The sequence below is a fragment of the Rhinopithecus roxellana genome, chromosome 7, assembly GCF_007565055.1.
Source record: "Rhinopithecus roxellana isolate Shanxi Qingling chromosome 7, ASM756505v1, whole genome shotgun sequence".
Classification (NCBI taxonomy): Eukaryota; Metazoa; Chordata; class Mammalia; order Primates; family Cercopithecidae; genus Rhinopithecus; species Rhinopithecus roxellana.
The window spans coordinates 68,418,291-68,437,578 of NC_044555.1; the positions used below are offsets into that span (position 1 = coordinate 68,418,291).

At 37.6% G+C, this 19,288-nt stretch overlaps 1 protein-coding gene across 3 annotated transcripts in view; it reads right to left on the bottom strand.

The window, feature by feature from the left end:
* HDAC8 (histone deacetylase 8) overlaps nt 1-19,288 on the bottom strand; it is a 261,897-nt gene that overhangs the window by 84,930 nt on the left and 157,679 nt on the right. The window lies entirely within an intron of this gene.

Consider the following 19,288-nt stretch of genomic DNA (forward strand, 5'->3'; position numbering starts at 1 on the left):
TCTGGGATCTCTCTTCTGTTCCTTTGATGTGTCTATTTCTTTGCCAATACCACACAGTTTTGATTACTGTAGCTATATAGTCTTAAAATTGGTAGAGTGATTCCTCCTGCTTTATCCTTATTTTACAAAATTGTTTTAGCTATTCTAGCTTCTTTGTTTTTCAACATGAATTTTACTACAATCTTGTCTACATCTTCAAAAAATCATGCTAGGATTCTGATAGCAATTGTCTCAGACCTGTATAAATTTGGAGAGAACTGACATCTTTACTATGTCGAGTTCCAAACTATGACCACAGTATGTCTCTCCTTGTAGTTAGATCTTATTTGATTTCTTTGATCAGTGTTATAGTTTCAGCATACATATCTAGTACATGTTTTGTGAGATTTACACATAAGTATTTCATTTTTAAAAATCCAATTGTGAATTGCTTTGTATAATTTTGGTTTCCATGTGTTTGTTAATAGTACATAGAAATATGTTCATTGATAGTATATAGAATTGATTTTTGTATGTTGATATTGTGACCTGCAACCTTGCTGAACTCATTTATTAGTTCTAGAAGGTTTTTGTTACATTCCTTGAGATTTTCTATGTACACAATCATGTTATTTGCAGATAAGGACAGTTTTATTTCTTCCGTTCTGTTTTTTATGCTTCTGAGATGCTGCCTGCTGTGTCTTTCAGATGTGCAAAGCTGAGAGCAGAAATATGGTCTTTCTTTCTTTTTTTGGTAGTATCTTTGTCTGGTTTTGGTCTCAGGATAATACCAGCTTAATAAAGTGAATTGGGAAGTGTTTCCTCCTCTTCTATTTTCTGAAAGATTGTGTAGAATTGTTGTGAATTTTTCTTTAAATGTTTGGTAGAATTCTTCAGTGAAATCGGCTAGGCTTGGAGAGTTCATTTATTGAGGAGTTTTAAAATTACAAATTCAATTTCCTTAATAGCTATGGGGCCATTCAAATTATTTCACATTTGGTGAGTTGTGGTAGTTTGTGGCTTTTGAGGAATGAGTCCATTTTATCTAAGTTGTCAAGTTTATGTATATAGATTACTGTATTTTGTTAGTATTGCTTTGATACCTGTGGAAGCTGTGGTAAGATCCCATTTCATTCCTGATATCGGTAATTTGTGTCTTCTCTGTTTTTTTTTTTTTTTTTTTTTTTTACCAGAGATTTGTCAATTTTATTCATGTTTTTGAAGAACCAGCTTGTTGTTTCATTGAATTTATTATTATTCTGTTTTCAATCTCATTTGTTTCTGTTCATTATTATAACCTTCCTTCTACTTGCTTTGGTTTTAGTTTGCCCATCTTTTTCTATTTTATTAGGGTAGCAGTTTAATTATTGATCTGAGACTATCCTCTTTTTAAAATTAAGAATGTAGTGTCATAAATTTCCCTCTCAGCACTGTTTTAGCTGTGTCCTACATATTTTGACATGTTGCCTTTTCATTTTAATCCAGTTTAGTGTATTTTTAAAATTTTCCTTGAGATTTCCTCTTTGATCCATGTATTATTTAGAAATTCATTCTTTAGTTCCTAAGTGTTTGGCAATTATCCTGTTATCTTTCTTTTATTGATTTCCTGTTTGATTTTATATTGGTCAGAAAATACACACCATATGATTTCTGTCTTTTAAATTTGATGAGGTTTGTTTGATGACCCATGAAATGGCCCATCTTTATTTTTTAATTTTTAATTGTTTTAATATTATTGTAATAAAATGTATAAAACATAAACTATACTACTGTGACCATTTTACGTGTATGATTCAGTGACATTAGTTACAATTACAACACTGTGCAACCGTCATCACTATTTATTTACAAAACTTTTCGGCTACTTAATGGGAAAAAGCTGGAAGCATTCCCCTTGAGAACCAAAACTTACTCTCACCACTCCTATTCAACATCGTACTAGAAGTCCTAGCCAGAGCAATCAAGCAAGATAAAGAAATAAGAGACATTCAAATAGGAAGAAAGGAGATCAAACTATCTCTGTTTGCAGACGATATGATTCTATACCTAGAAAATGTCACTATCTCTGCCCAAAAGTTCTTACATCGGAAATACAATGTCAGCAAGGCTTCAAGATACAAAAATCAGTAGCAATTCTAGACACCAACAGGTCCAAGTTGACAGCCAAACCAAAAATGCAATCCCATTCACAATAGCCACAAAAAGAATAAAATATCTAGCAATACAGCTAACCAGGGAGGCGAAAGATTTCTACAATGAGAATTATACAACATCACTGAAAGAAATCAGAGATGACACAAACAAATGGAAAAACATTCCATGCTTATAGATAGGAAGACTCGATATTTTAAAAATGGCCATACTGCCCAAAGCAATTTACTGTTTCAATGCGATTTCCATCAAATTGCAAATATCATTTTTCACAAAATTACAAAAACACTGTTCTAAAATTCATGTAAATCCAAAAAGGAGCCTGAATAGTGAAAGCAATCCTAAGCCAAAAGAACAATGCTGAAGGCATCACATTAACCAACTTCAAACTATACTATAAGGATATAGTAACCCAAACAGCAAGGTACTGGTATAAAAACAGACATATAGACCAATGAAACAGAATACAGACCCCTGAAATATAGCTGCACAACTACAACCAACTAATTTTTTACAAAGTTGACAAAAAAAAAACCCCAAACAAACAATGGGGAAAGCATATCTTATTCAATAAATGGTGCTGGGAAAACTATTTGCAGAAGAATAAAATTGAACCCCTATCTCTCACCATATACAAAAATTAACTCAAAATGGATTAAATATTTAAATGTAAGACTCATACTATAGAAATCCTAGAAGAAAACCTAGAAAGTAGTCCTCTAGTCATAGGCCTACACAAAGATTTCATGACAAAGATACCAAAAGCAATTGCAATGAAAACAAAAATTGACAGGTGGAACCTAATTAAAACAAAGAGTTTCTGCACAGCAATAGAAACCATGAACATAATAAACAAACAACTTACAGAATGGGAGGAAATATTTGCAAACTATGCATCTATAAGGAACTTAAACAAATAAGCAAAAGACACCCAACCCCATTAAAAAGTGGGCAGAGACATGAACAGACACTTTTCAAAAGAAGACATACTAATGGCTAACAAACATATGAAAAAATGCTCCACATCACTAATCATTAGAGAAATGCAAATCAAAGCCACAGTGATATACCACTTTATACCAGTCAGAATGATTATTATTAAAAAGTCAAAAAAATAACAGATGCTGGCAAGGTTGTGGAGGAAAGGGAATGCCTACACACTGCTGGTGGGAATGTAATTTAGCTCAACCATTATGGAAAGCAGCATGATGATTTCTCAAAGAACTTAAAACAGAACTACCATTCAACTCAGCAATCCCATTATTGGGTATATACTCAAAGGAATAGAAATCATTCTTCCATAAAGACACAAGCATTCATTGTTTTCTTCTAGGATTGTTATGGTTTTAGCTCTTATATGTAGATTGTTGATCTATTTTCAGTTAATTTTTGTATATGGAGTGAGGCAGGGGTGCAACTTAATTCTCTTGCATGTGGATATCCTGTTGTCCAAGCACCATTTGTTGAAGAGATGATTCCTTCCCCATTGAATGGTTGAAGGGCATTGATGCCCTTGTCAAAAAACAATTGGTTATAGATGTAGAGATTTATTTTAGGATTTACAATTCTATTCCATTGGTTTATATATCTATCCTATGCCAACACTATGCTATTTTGATTACTATAGCTTTGTATTAGGTTTTGAAATTGGATCTCCTGACTTTTGTCCTTTTTCAAGACTGTCTTGGTTATTGGGTTTCTTGCAAGTCCATATGAATTTGAGAATTGGTTTTTCCATTTGTGTCAAAAGGGCTGTTGGGATTTTGATGGGGATTGCATTGAATATGGAGGCTGCTTTGGGTAGTATTGACACCTTAACAATATTGTCTTCCAATCCATGAACTCGAGATGTCTTTCCATTTATTTAGGTCTTAATTTCTTTCAGCAATGTTTTGTAGCTTTCAGTGTACTAGTCTTTCACCTCCTTAGTTAAGTTTATTCTATTAGATGTTACTATAAATGGAATTACTTAAAATTTTTCTTTTGGAGTGTTCATTATTGGTGGATAAAAGCACATCTGATTTTGTGTAATGACACTGTAACCTGCAACACTGCTGGTTACAGTGTGAACCAATGGTAAATTTGACTTCATCAAAGTTTAAAATGTTTGTGCTGTAAAAGACATATCAAGAAAGTGAAAAGACAACCTACAGGATGGTTTTACTTCTTCCTTTCTAATTTGGATGCCTTTTATTAGTTTTTCTTGTCTAGTTGCTCTGGATAAACCTTCCAGTACAACATAGAATAGCAGTGGTAAAAGATAATATTCATGTCATGATCTTAGAGGAAAAGTTTTTAGTCATTGAGTATGACACTAGCTGTAGGTTTTTCATAAATGCCCCTTTTTATGTTAAGTTCCCATTATTCTTAGTATTTTGATTGCTTATTTATGATGAAAGGGTGCTGATTTTTTGTCAAATATCTTTTCTGCATCTATTGTGTTTTTTTCTTTGTTATATTAATGTGATGCACTTCATTGATCGATTTTATTATGTTAAATGACCTTTGCATTCCTGGGATAAATCCCAACTGGTCATAGTGTATATGACGTTAATATGTGGTTGGATTTGGGTTGCTAGTATTTTACTGAAGGATTTTTGTGTCTATATTCATAAGATACATTACACTGTAATTTTCTTGTGATTTTTTTTTTCTGGCATTAGCATTATGGTACTGCTGATCTCATAGAATGAGCTGGGAAGTGTTTCTGCCTCTTCAGTTATTTAGAAGAGTTTGAGAAGGATTGGTGTTCATCTTTAAATGTCTGATAGAATTCACCAGTGAAGCTATCTGGTCCTCGGTTTTTCTTTGTTGGGAAGTTTTCATTACTGATTGAATCTCTTTACTTGTCATAGATCTCCTGACATTTTATATTTCTCCTGAGTCAGTTTAGGTAATTTGTTTGTTTCCAGGAATTTGTTCATTTCACATAGGTTATCTAATTTGTTAGCATAGAATTGTTAATAGTATTGCCTTACAAACCTTTAAAAAATTTTTATCTCTGTAAGGTTGGTAGTAATGTCCCCACTTTAATTTCTGATTTTAGTTATTTGCATCTTTCTTTTTTCTTTGTCAGGCTAGCTCAAAGTTTGTCAATTTCATCGATCTTTTCAAAGAAACAACTTTTGGGTTTGATTCTCTGTACTATTATTCTCTGTACCTATTATTGTAGAACTATTTCTCTCTTCAGTTTTGTCAGCGTTTGCTTCAAATATTTTAAGGCTCTGTTGTTTGGTGTATATGTATTTATAATTGTTATACTGTCTCAATGAATTGATCAGTACATAACGTCTGACTTTGACTTTTATAACACTTGTTAACTTAGGGTGATATTAGTAAGCCACCCCACCTCTTTTTGGTTACCACTTGAATAAAATATTTTTTCCAAATCTTTCACTTTCAACCTAATTGCATCTTTGGATCTAAAGTGAGTCTCTAATAAATTGAATGTAGTTGGATCATGTTTTTTAAAAAAAATTCATTCTGCCAATCTCTGTCTTTTGATTGGTCACTTTAATCTATTTACATTTAATTTGTTTACTGATAAGGAAGGAGTTTTGCAATTTTTCTGGGTGTTCCCTCTTTATCTTATACCTATTTGTGTTCCTCATTTCCTCCATTACTGTCTTATTTTGTATTTAGTTAATTATCTGTAGTGAACCATTTTGGATCTCTTTCCATTTCCATTGGTACATTTTAAACATATTTTTGTGGTTACCATGGGATTACATTCAATATCCTAAGCTTATTACAATCTAGTTTGAATTGATACCAACTTTTTTTTTAATTTTTTTTTTTTTTTTTTGAGACCAAGTCTCGCTTTGTTGCCCAGGCTGGAGTGCAGTGGCACCATCTCGGCTCACTGCAAGCTCCGCCTCCTGGGTTCACGCCATTCTCCTGCCTCAGCCTCCAAGTAGCTGGTGACTGCAGGCACGCACCACCACGCCTGGCTAATTTTTTGTATTTTTAGTAGAGACGGGGTTTCACCATGTTAGCCAGGATGGTCTCGATCTCCTGACCTTGTGATCTGCCCACCTCGGCCTCCTAAAGTGCTGGGATTACAGGTGTGAGCCACCGCGCCCAGCATTTTTTTTTTTTAATTTTTAAAATGTTTCTTCAACCTTTATTTTAAGCTCGGATGTACATGTGGAAGCTTGTTACACAGGTAAACATGTGCCATGGTGGTCTGCTACACAGGTCATCCCATCACCTAGGTATTAAGCCTGAATCTATTAGCTTTCTTTTTGATGCTCTCCCTCCCTCAACCCCCTCCTGATAGGCCCCAGTGTGTGTTGTTCCCCTCCATGTGTGCACGTGTTGGGGAAAAAGGTGAGAACATGTGGTGTTTGGTTTTCTGTTCTTGTGTTAGTATGCTGAGGATAATGGCTTCCAACTCTACCTATGTACCAATTTTAATAGCATATGAAAACTTTGCTATTATTCAGTTCCACCTCCTTCTATATGTTGTCATTGTCACAGATCATATACTTATACACTGTGTGCCCAGTAACATAGATTTATAAATTTTATGTATTTGTCTTTTTAATCATGCAGAAAATAGAGTCAAGTTACAGACCAAAAATTAATAACACTGGCTTTTATGTTTGCCCATGTAGATTTCTTTACTGAAAATCTTTATTCCTTCATATAGGTTTGAGTTACAGTCTAGTGTCCTTTAACTTCAACCAGAAGGACTCCTTTTAGTACTTCTTCTAGGATAGGACTAGTGGTAATAGACTCCCTCAGCTTTTGTTTATCTGAGAATGTCTTACATTTTCACTCAAGTTTGAAGTGCAGTTTTGCTGGATATAGAATTCTTGTTTTACAGTTTTTTCTTTCAGAACTTTAAATATGTCATCCAACTGTATTCTGGCCTCCGTGGTCTCTATGAGAAATCAGCTATGGACCTTATTGAGAATCCCTTGTATGTGATGAGTTGTTTCTCTCTTGCTGCTTTCAAGATTCTCTCTTTGCCTTTGTCTGTCAACAGTTTGATTATAATGTGTCTTGATGTGGGTCTCTCTGAGTTTATTCTACTTGGAGTTCATTAAGCTTCTTGGATCCTTATGTTCAATTTTTTTTTTAAATCAAATTTGGGAAGTTTTTGGTCATTATTTCTTTAAAAATTATTTCTATCCCTTCACAACCTCTTCTCTTTTTTCTGGTACTCCCATAATGTGTATGTTGGACCACTTGATGGTGTCCCACAGGTCCCTTAGGCTCTGTTAATTATTTTTCATTCTTTTTTATCCTGTCCCTCAGATTGGTTCATTTCAATTATCCTATCTTCCAAGTGCACTGATTCTGTCTTGTGCCTGAAGTCTCTAGTGAATTGCTATCCTTGAATGCCAGGAGCTAAAAAAAAAATCCAGACAAGTAAAACACCTCTCCCAGTCTTCAAGGTCCTCTCAAGTCTTTCCTGAACATGCAAGTTTCCCTGGGAATTTATTCACATATTTTTCTATATTTTCCCATACACATGGATACTTTTGTTTGCCCTAATTTCCCAAAGAAACTCTCCCTGTGGCTTTTCCTCTCAGGCCTTAGGTTGTCTCTTGTAAGTCTCAACTGTAACATTTTGCCTCAGGCATCTGTGGGTTGTTCATCCGTCTTAGTGTTTTTGGGCAATGCCTGTTACTTTTCTGGCCTGGGTGAGTTCTGAGTTAGGTGCAACAGAGATGAGTTCTTTACATCTGTCATTTAGGTAGCCCTCTGACAGGTTAGAGCAGACCTACACAATCATTTTTGAATAAGGTGTGCTGTGTTCCCCCTGGAACCATGGTCCAGGGTCCCACACTGCAAACATAGGCTGCTGTCTTCAGTATGGTTGCTGAGTCAGAACAGGGGCTTAATACTTGGGTGATGAAATAATTGGTACAACAAACCCCCATGACACAAGTTTACCTATATAACAAACCTGCACATGTACCCCTGTACTTAAAATAAAAGTTAAATTAAAAAATTATAAATTATTTTAAAAAGATATCTTTTTACTTTTACCCTGAGATGTTTTTTTCCTTTAACAGTTCATCCTAGTGGGCATCACACATAGGCCAGGATTACATGGTGCACCTTTAGATCTGACCCTGAACTTTTATTTAATTTGAATTTTGTTCCAAGTAGTAGTTTAATAATATGCACATAATTTACAAAGTCAAACATGAACTAAGTCTTACAATTACACAGAGAAGTTCTCTACTTCACCCTTTCCTGTTTCTAATTTTTACTCCCCAGAAATAGCCACATACCACTCTTTTAGCTGTTGCTTCTAGTATTTCCCTCCATATGTTTGAATAACACAGGAAGGCTGCTAATTTTTCAATTTTTGATATGCTCTACCAACTTCCTTCTGGATTCAATCTCACCATAATCTCCCACATCCATACACAGTTCACCTTGTCCATTCTCTCTAATTATTCTAAAATTTTTGGCTAAATTAACATTCAATGTTTAAATTATGATGACAACAAATACTGTTCACAGCTGAGCTATGTACTGTATTATGACTTTTACTTCCTTGGACAATTTTTTTGAATTAATAGTTGCATCACCTTAGAAACGTTGCTTAGCTTTCTATGTATTTATCACTAACTCATACTACATTCTTTGACAGAATTATTAGTCCTCTTAGTACTATCAGCCACACTAGGCAATCTATGAATTCCATATTCACCTGAGAGTCTTCCCTCTGGAGCCCTCCAATCTGAACTGTTTGACTTCTGGCCCTTCTATAGAGCTGGTGTCTGGGAGTTTCCTTTCACTATTATCCTGAGAAATCTCTGCTGTTCTCTCCTGCATTGGATCCTCTGTTTCCTGTGTCCCATGTCTTTCTCTTTCCTGGTTTATTATCTTCATTCTGGTGGACATCTACTCCAAGTTTCCTGACCTTGGCATGTCTGAAAACATCTGTATTTGATCGTTACAATTGCTTGGTAGCTTGGCTGGGTATAGAATTCAAGGTTGAAATAATTTTTCCTTTAGAATGTTAAAGGAACTCCTCCAATGTCTTGAAGTGCTCAATATTGTTGTGGAGAAGTCCAGTGTCATTCTGATTCTTGAAGCTTTTTATGTGATCTTCAATTTTTCTCCATACAAGTGTTTACCTTTTAGGATAGCCTTTTTTCTCCTTTGTTGTAAAGTTTTATGATGATAATCTCTTCAGATCTTTTTTCCTTCATAATGTTGGGCAACCAGTGGGCCCTGTCAGTCTGGAAAGTTGTATCCTTAAGATTTGGACAGATTTTCTTTAATTATTTCTTTGATAATTTCCTAGCCATATTTTTCTTCTCTTTTCTTTTTCAGGAATTCTTATTGGCTATTGAACCTCATCTGTCGACTCTATAATTTTCTTGTCTTTTATCTTTCCTATTTCTCATTTCCCTATTTTCAAATTCTGTTTTCTTAGAGATTTCTTCATCTGCATCTTCCAACTCCTTGTTGAAATTTTTAAAAACCATTTTAAAGTGTACAGTTCAGTGGTATTAAGTATTTTCATAACACTGTACAACCATCACCATTATTCACTTCCAGAACTTCCATGATCTCTAACAGAAATTCTACACCCATTAAAAAATAACTTACCAATCCCCACTTCTCCAAGCCCCTGGTAACCTCTAAACCACTTTCTGTCTCTATGAATTTGCCTATTGTAAATATTTCATGTAGGTGAAATCATACGATATTTGCCCCTTTTCATCTGGCTTATTTCACTTAGAATAATGTTTTTGACACTTTTACACTGTTGGTGGGATTGTAAACTAGTTCAACCATTAGGGAAAACAGTATGGCGATTCCTCAAGGATCTAGAACTAGAAGTACCATATGACCCAGCCATCCCATTACTGGGGATATACCCAAAGGATTATAAATCATGCAGCTATAAAGACACATGCACACGTATGTTCATTGCAGCATTATTCACAATAGTAAAGACTTGGAATCAACCCAAATGTCCATCAGTGACAGACTGGATTAAGAAAATGTGGCACATGTACACCATGGAATACTATGCAGCCATAAAAAAGGATGAGTTCGTGTCCTTTGTAGGGACATGGATGCAGCTGGAAACCATCATTCTCAGCAAACTATCGCAAGAACAGAAAACCAAACACCGCATGTTCTCACTCATAGGTGGGAACTGAACAATGAGATCACTTGGACTCAGGAAGGGGAACATCACACCAGGGCCTATTACGGGGAGGGGGGAGGGGGGAGGGATTGCATTGGGAGTTATACCTGATGTAAATGACGAGTTGATGGGTGCTGATGAGTTGCTGGGTGCAGCACACCAACATGGCACAAGTATACATATGTAACATGTACCCTAGAACTTAAAGTATTAAAAAAAAAAAAGAATTATCAACTGAAAAAAAAAAGAATAATGTTTTTGAGGTTCATTCATGTTGTTGCATGTATCAGAATATTATTCCATTTTAAGGCTGAATAATATTTCCTTGTATAGCTATACTGTATTTTATCCATTCATCTGTTGATGGCTATTTGGGTTGTTTACACCTTTTGACTATTTTATTTTGCATAATGCTATAGTTAACACTGATATACCAGTACCCACTTTTGATTCTTTTGGCTATAATATCTAGAAGTAGATTTGTGGGATCATATGGTGATTCTAAGTTTAACTTTTTGAGAAACTGCCAACCTATTTTCCATAGCAGCTGCACCATTTTACATTCCCACCAGTAAAGCAGAGTTCCAATTTCTCCACATCCTTGACAACACTTTTTATTTCCCACTTTTTAATATTAGACAACCTAATGGGTGTGAAGTGGTATCTCATTGTGGTTTCTAATAAGTTTTAAGTTGACTTTTTTTTTTGATTTGGCATTTGCTCAGTTGCTGTAAACCTTTGATTGTTTTCTAGAGTTCTGATAAAGTTGTTTCTGACAGTTTCTGCTTATTTTCCTGTGTTTCTGTGGGGTAACAGGAGCTTGTGGTTGCCTACTCCACCATTTTCTGCTGTGGTCTATCTAGATATGTTCCATGGGTGCTTTAAAAGAATGTGGATTCTGTTGTTATTTGGTGGAATGTTCTGTAAATGTCAATGAGATTCTCTTGGTTGATGGTGTTGTTGAATTATTCTTTATCTTTACTGATTTTCCATCTAGCTTTTCTGTCACACTCACAATAATAGATAAACTAACTACTTCCTATTAAGTGTCAGAGAATTTAAGGTAGCTCAAGAAAAGATGAAAACAGAGGTTTCCATGGATTTCCAAGCGTTTGATGTCTTTCAATTGCAGGTCAACCTCTGCTGCTTCATTTCCCACCATCCCCTTAGATGCCCCTACAGACATAGTAAACGATTTACAGTTCTATAAGACCCTGTGTTCCCTCTGGAGCGTTGCACCTACAATGTTCCTTTCTGAAATGTCCTTCCTCTTGAGTACTTTTAAAGATTTAGCTCAAATATTACCTCCTTTGTGAAGTGTTGCCTGATTGTTTGAGATAACTTACACATATCTTTCCTTAGAGGCTGATTTACCATGAAGTTAATCACAAATCTTCAAAGCCCCTCACTGGACAGATCCCTCTCAAGGTTCAGGGAGGGATAACACCACTGATTTTTTACAAGGTTATATTTTTCCCCTAATTTTTAAAGTAAGATATTTAACCACATTCATTTAAGACAGCTCTCTCTTTCCAATCTGATTTTTGCATCAGACTTCTCCCTTGTTTTGAGTGTAACTGGAATGGCTAAGAGGAAGTTGAGATGAGGACACATTTAGTTTGGGTTTGGTGAGATACATTTATGTGGCTTGCAATCACTTATTGTGTATAGTTAACTTATTGCTAATGGTGTAGGAATGGCTTCAGGAATGGTCCTATAACCTAATGTGTTCACTCATCCGGCATCCTTACACAAAAAGGACTGAGCCAGAGGTAGTATCATGATATAAATGTGTCCTATAGCATCTGGGGTTAGATGCATTGGATACTAGAGGAGAAACAAAATTTGAAATGTAGAGAGTTCAAAGTTTGTGTGAAATTCTTCCATTGAGCATATTAAAATTGTATGTGGAGGATTTGGTTTTTAACAATGCCTAGTCAAAACAGAAAAAAGTTTTCTCCTTTGAAAAATATAGTCAATAGGGGGGCGGAGCAAGATGGCCGAATAGGAACAGCTCCAGTCTCCAACTCCCAGCGCGAGCGACACAGAAGACCGGTGATTTCTGCATTTTCAACTGAGGTACTGGGGTCATCTCACTAGGGAGTGCCGGACAATCGGTGCTGGTCAGCTGCTGCAGCCTGACCAGCGAGAGCTGAAGCAGGGCGAGGCATCGCCTCACCTGGAAGCGCAAGGGGGAAGGGGATCCGTTTTCCTAGCCAGGGGAACTGAGACACACAACACCTGGAAAATCGGGTAACTCCCACCCCAATACTGCGCTGTAAGCATACAGGCACACCAGAATATATCCCACACCTGGCCGGGAGGGTCCCACGCCCACGAAGCCTCCCTCACTGCTAACACAGCAGTCTGCCGCGATCTATCCGCAAGGCAGCAGCGAGGCTGGGGGAGGGGCGCCCGCCATTGCTGAGGCTTAAGTAGGTAAACAAAGCCGCTGGGAAGCTCGAACTGGGTGGAGCTCACAGCAGCTCAAGGAAGCCTGCCTATCTCTGTAGTCTCCACCTCCGGGGACAGCGCACAGCTGAAGACCAACAGGGGAAGTAGCAGGAGCCGGTGCAGACGCGAACGACTCTGTCTGACAGCTTTGGGGAGAGCCGTGGATCTCCCAACGCGGAGGTTGAGATCTGAGAACGGACAGACTGCCTGCTCAGGTGTGTCCCTGACCCCTGAGTAGCCTAGCTGGGAGAAATCCCCCACTAGGGGCAGTCTGACACCCCACACCTCACAGGGTGGAGTACACCCCTGAGAGGAAACTTCCAAAGGAAGAATCAGACAGGTACACTCGCTGTTCAGCAAGATTCTATCTTCGGCAACCTCTGCTGCTGATACCCAGGCAAACAGGGTCTGGAGTGGACCTCAAACAATCTCCAACAGACCAACAGACAGTCCTTCTGACTGTCAGAAGGAAAACTATCAAACAGGAAGGACACCTATACCAAAACCGCATCAGTACGTCACCACCATCAAAGACCAGAGACAGAAAAAACCACAAAGATGGGGAAGAAGCAGGGCAGAAAAGCTGGAAATTCAAAAAATAAGAGCGCATCTCCCCCTGCAAAGGAGCGCAGCCCATCGCCAGCAACGGATCAAAGCTGGTCAGAGAATGACTTGGACGAGAGGAGAGAAGAAGGCTTCAGTCCATCAAACTTCTCAGAGCTAAAGGAGGAATTACGTACCCAGCGCAAAGAAACTAAAAATCTTGAAAAAAGAGTGGAAGAATTTACAGCTAGACTAATTAATGCAGAGAAGATCATAAACGAAATGACAGAGATGAAAACCATGACACGAGAAATACGTGACAAATGCACAAGCTTCAGTAACCGACTCGATCAACTGGAAGAAAGAGTATCAGCGATTGAAGATCAAATGAATGAAATGAAGCGAGAAGAGAAACCAAAAGAAAAAAGAAGAAAAAGAAATGAGCAAAGCCTGCAAGAAGTATGGGATTACGTAAAAAGACCAAATCTACGCCTGATTGGGGTGCCTGAAAGTGAGGGGGAAAATGGAACCAAGTTGGAAAACACTCTTCAGGAAATCATCCAGGAGAACTTCCCCAACCTAGTAGGGCAGGCCAACATTCAAATTCAGGAAATACAGAGAACGCCACAAAGATACTCCTCCAGAAGAGCAACTCCAAGACACATAATTGCCAGATTCACCAAAGTTGAAATGAAGGAAAAAATCTTAAGGGCAGCCAGAGAGAAAGGTCGGGTTACCCACAAAGGGAAGCCCATCAGACTAACAGCAGATCTCTCGGCAGAAACTCTACAAGCCAGAAGAGAGTGGGGGCCAATATTCAACATTCTTAAAGAAAAGAATTTTAAACCCAGAATTTCATATCCAGCCAAACTAAGTTTCATAAGTGAAGGAGAAATAAAATCCTTTACAGATAAGCAAATGCTTAGAGATTTTGTCACCACCAGGCCTGCCTTACAAGAGACCCTGAAGGAAGCCCTAAACATGGAAAGGAACAACCGGTACCAGCCATCGCAAAAACATGCCAAAATGTAAAGACCATCGAGGCTAGGAAGAAACTGCATCAACTAACGAGCAAAATAACCAGTTAATATCTAATGGCAGGATCAAGCTCACACATAACAATATTAACCTTAAATGTTAATGGACTAAATGCTCCAATTAAAAGACACAGACTGGCAAACTGGATAAAGAGTCAAGACCCATCAGTCTGCGGTATTCAGGAGACCCATCTCACATGCAGAGACATACATAGGCTCAAAATAAAGGGATGGAGGAAGATCTACCAAGCAAATGGAGAACACAAAAAAGCAGGGGTTGCAATCCTTGTCTCTGATAAAACAGACTTTAAACCATCAAAGATCAAAAGAGACAAAGAAGGCCATTACATAATGGTAAAGGGATCAATTCAACAGGAAGAGCTAACTCTCCTAAATATATATGCACCCAATACAGGAGCACCCAGATTCATAAAGCAAGTCCTTAGGGACTTACAAAGAGACTTAGACTCCCATACAATAATAATGGGAGACTTCAACACTCCGCTGTCAACATTAGACAGATCAACGAGACAGAAAGTTAACAAGGATATCCAGGAATTGAACTCATCTCTGCACCAAGCGGACCTAATAGACATCTATAGAACTCTCCACCCCAAATCAACAGAATATACATTCTTCTCAGCACCACATCGCACTTATTCCAAAATTGACCACATAATTGGAAGTAAAGCACTCCTCAGCAAATGTAAAAGAACAGAAATTATAACAAACTGTCTCTCAGACCACAGTGCAATCAAACTAGAACTCAGGACTAAGAAACTCAATCAAAACCGCTCAACTACATGGAAACTGAACAACCTGCTCCTGAATGACTACTGGGTACATAACGAAATGAAAGCGGAAATAAAGATGTTCTTTGAAACCAATGAGAACAAAGATACAACATACCAGAATCTCTGGGACACATTTAAAGCAGTGTGTAGAGGGAAATTTATAGCACTAAATGCCCACAAGAGAAAGCAGGAAAGATCTAAAATTGACACTCTAACATCACAATTAAAAGAACTAGAGAGGCAAGAGCAAACACATTCAAAAGCTAGCAGAAGGCAAGAAATAACTAAGATCAGAGCCGAACTGAAGGAGATAGAGACACAAAAAACCCTCCAAAAAATCAATGAATCCAGGAGTTGGTTTTTTGAAAAGATCAACAAAATTGACAGACCGCTAGCAAGGCTAATAAAGAAGAAAAGAGAGAGGAATCAAATAGATGCAATAAAAAATGATAAAGGGGATATCACCACTGACCCCACAGAAATACAAACTACCATCAGAGAATACTATAAACGCCTCTACGCAAATCAACTAGAAAATCTAGAAGAAATGGATAATTTCCTGGACACTTACACTCTCCCAAGGCTAAACCAGGAAGAAGTTGAATCCCTGAATAGACCAATAGCAGGCTCTGAAATTGAGGCAACAATTAATAGCCTACCAACCAAAAAAAGTCCAGGACCAGATGGATTCACAGCTGAATTCTACCAGAGGTACAAGGAGGAGCTGGTACCATTCCTTCTGAAACTATTCCAATCAATAGAAAAAGAGGGAATCCTCCCTAACTCATTTTATGAGGCCAACATCATCCTGATACCAAAGCCTGGCAGAGACACAACAAAAAAAGAGAATTTTAGACCAATATCCCTGATGAACATTGATGCAAAAATTCTCAATAAAATACTGGCAAACCGGATTCAGCAGCACATCAAAAAGCTTATCCACCATGATCAAGTGGGCTTCATCCCTGGGATGCAAGGCTGGTTCAACATTCGCAAATCAATAAACGTAATCCAGCATATAAACAGAACCAAAGACAAGAACCACATGATTGTCTCAATAGATGCAGAAAAGGCTTTTGACAAAATTCAACAGCCCTTCATGCTAAAAACGCTCAATAAATTCGGTATTGATGGAACGTATCTCAAAATAATAAGAGCCATTTATGACAAACCCACAGCTAATATCATACTGAATGGGCAAAAACTGGAAAAATTCCCTTTGAAAACTGGCACAAGACAGGGATGCCCTCTCTCACCACTCCTATTCAACATAGTGTTGGAAGTTCTGGCTAGGGCAATCAGGCAAGAGAAAGAAATCAAGGGTATCCAGTTAGGAAAAGAAGAAGTCAAATTGTCCCTGTTTGCAGATGACATGATTGTATATTTAGAAAACCCCATTGTCTCAGCCCAAAATCTCCTTAAGCTGATAAGCAACTTCAGCAAAGTCTCAGGATACAAAATTAATGTGCAAAAATCACAAGCATTCTTATACACCAGTAACAGAGAAGCAGAGAGCCAAATCAGGAATGAACTTCCATTCACAATTGCTTCAAAGAGAATAAAATACCTAGGAATCCAGCTTACAAGGGATGTAAAGGACCTCTTCAAGGAGAACTACAAACCACTGCTCAGTGAAATCAAAGAGGACACAAACAAATGGAAGAACAGACCATGCTCATGGATAGGAAGAATCAATATCGTGAAAATGGCCATACTGCCCAAGGTTATTTATAGATTCAATGCCATCCCCATCAAGCTACCAATGAGTTTCTTCACAGAATTGGAAAAAACTGCTTTAAAGTTCATATGGAACCAAAAAAGAGCCCGCATTGCCAAGACAATCCTAAGTCAAAAGGACAAAGCTGGAGGCGTCACGCTACCTGACTTCAAACTATACTACAAGGCTACAGTAACCAAAACAGCATGGTACTGGTACCAAAACAGAGATATAGACCAATGGAACAGAACAGAGTCCTCAGAAATAATACCGCACATCTACAGCCATCTGATCTTTGACAAACCTGAGAGAAACAAGAAATGGGGAAAGGATTCCCTATTTAATCAATGGTGCTGGGAAAATTGGCTAGCCATAAGTAGAAAGCTGAAACTGGATCCTTTCCTTACCCCTTATACGAAGATTAATTCAAGATGGATTAGAGACTTAAATGTTAGACCTAATACCATAAAAACCCTAGAAGAAAATCTAGGTAGTACCATTCAGGACATAGGCATGGGCAAGGACTTCATGTCTAAAACACCAAAAGCAACGGCAGCAAAAGCAAAAATTGACAAATGGGATCTAATTAAACTAAAGAGCTTTTGCACAGCAAAAGAAACTACCATCAGAGTGAACAGGCAACCTACAGAATGGGAGAAAATTTTTGCAACCTACTCATCTGACAAAGGGCTAATATCCAGAATCTACAAAGAACTCAAACAAATATATGAGAAAAAAACAAACAACCCCATCAAAAAGTGGGGAAAGGATATGAACAGACATTTCTCAAAAGAAGATATTCATACAGCCAACAGACACATGAAAAAATGCTCATTGTCACTCGCCATCAGAGAAATGCAAATCAAAACCACAATGAGATACCATCTCACACCAGTTAAAATGGCAATCATTAAGAAGTCAGGAAACAACAGGTGTTGGAGAGGATGTGGAGAAATAGGAACACTTTTACACTGTTGGTGGGATTGTAAACTAGTTCAACCATTATGGAAAACAGCATGGCAATTCCTCAAGGATCTAGAACTAGATGTACCATATGACCCAGCCATCCCACTACTGGGTATATACCCAAAGGATTATAAATTATTCTACTACAAAGACACATGCACACGTATGTTTATTGCGGCACTATTCACAATAGCAAAGACTTGGAATCAACCCAAATGTCCATCTGTGACAGACTGGATTAAGAAAATGTGGCACATATACACCATGGAATACTATGCAGCCATAAAAAAGGATGAGTTTGCGTCCTTTGTAGGGACATGGATGCAGCTGGAAACCATCATTCTTAGCAAACTATCACAAGAACAGAAAACCAAACACCGCATGTTCTCACTCATAGGTGGGAACTGAACAATGAGATCACTTGGACTCGGGAAGGGGAACATCCCGCACTGGGGCCTATCATGGGGAGGGGGGAGGGGGGAGGAGGGAGGGATTGCATTGGGGAGTTATACATGATATAAATGATGAATTGATGGGTGCTGACGAGTTGATGGGTGCAGCACACCAACATGGCATAAGTATACATATGTAACAAACCTGCACGTTATGCACATGTACCCTAGAACTTAAAGTATAATAAAAAAAAAAAAAAAAAGAAAAATATAGTCAACAATGTAGCATATATGACTATATACAAACTGTATTATTTTTTCTTTATTCATAAAAATTTTGCAACATGGCATTTGTCATAATTCCTGTTTTTGAAGGGTCCAAACCTCCTAGCAGTATTATAAACAGTGAGTATGGCTGTATGCAGTCACATGTTTTATGCATCCCATCCACTAGACTGAACTGTGGTACCCTGGAATTCATATGTTGAAGCCCTAACCCCCACTGTGACTATACTTGGAGATAGAGCCTTTAGGAGGTAATTTAGACTAAATGAGGTAATGGGGGTGGAGTCCTAATTTAATAGGATTGGTGACCTTATAAGAAGAGGAAGAGAGAGAGATTTTCTTCTCTCTCTCTCTGTACACATTAAGTGGAAAGGCCATGTGAAGACATACAGAGAAGGAAGAGAGCCCTCACCAGAAACCGTGAACACTGCCAGACCTGTACCTGGTACTTCCAGTCTCCAGAATTGTAAGAAATAGATTTCTGTTGTTTAAGCCCTCCAGCCTGGGGTACTTTATTTTGGAAGCATGAATAGATGACTATACCACGTATCAATAATAACAAATATATTTTGATCAAACATGCTAGGGGATGCATTGAATTATCTTTCTATTCTTTACACAGAAAATGACATTACAAAATCATGGTCAAATGAAGGGTGATTGGAGCACATGCAGCCAAAAAAATGTAGGAAAAAAGTACTATAGATGTGTCATGCATTTAATTAATAAGACATGTTAAAATTGTTTGGAATTTTGTGAGGTTTGTAATATCTTTCAACTTGTACCTAATTTACTATTCATAATTTTATGTTCTTTTTCTTAAATAGTTCCCTGTCCTTGCC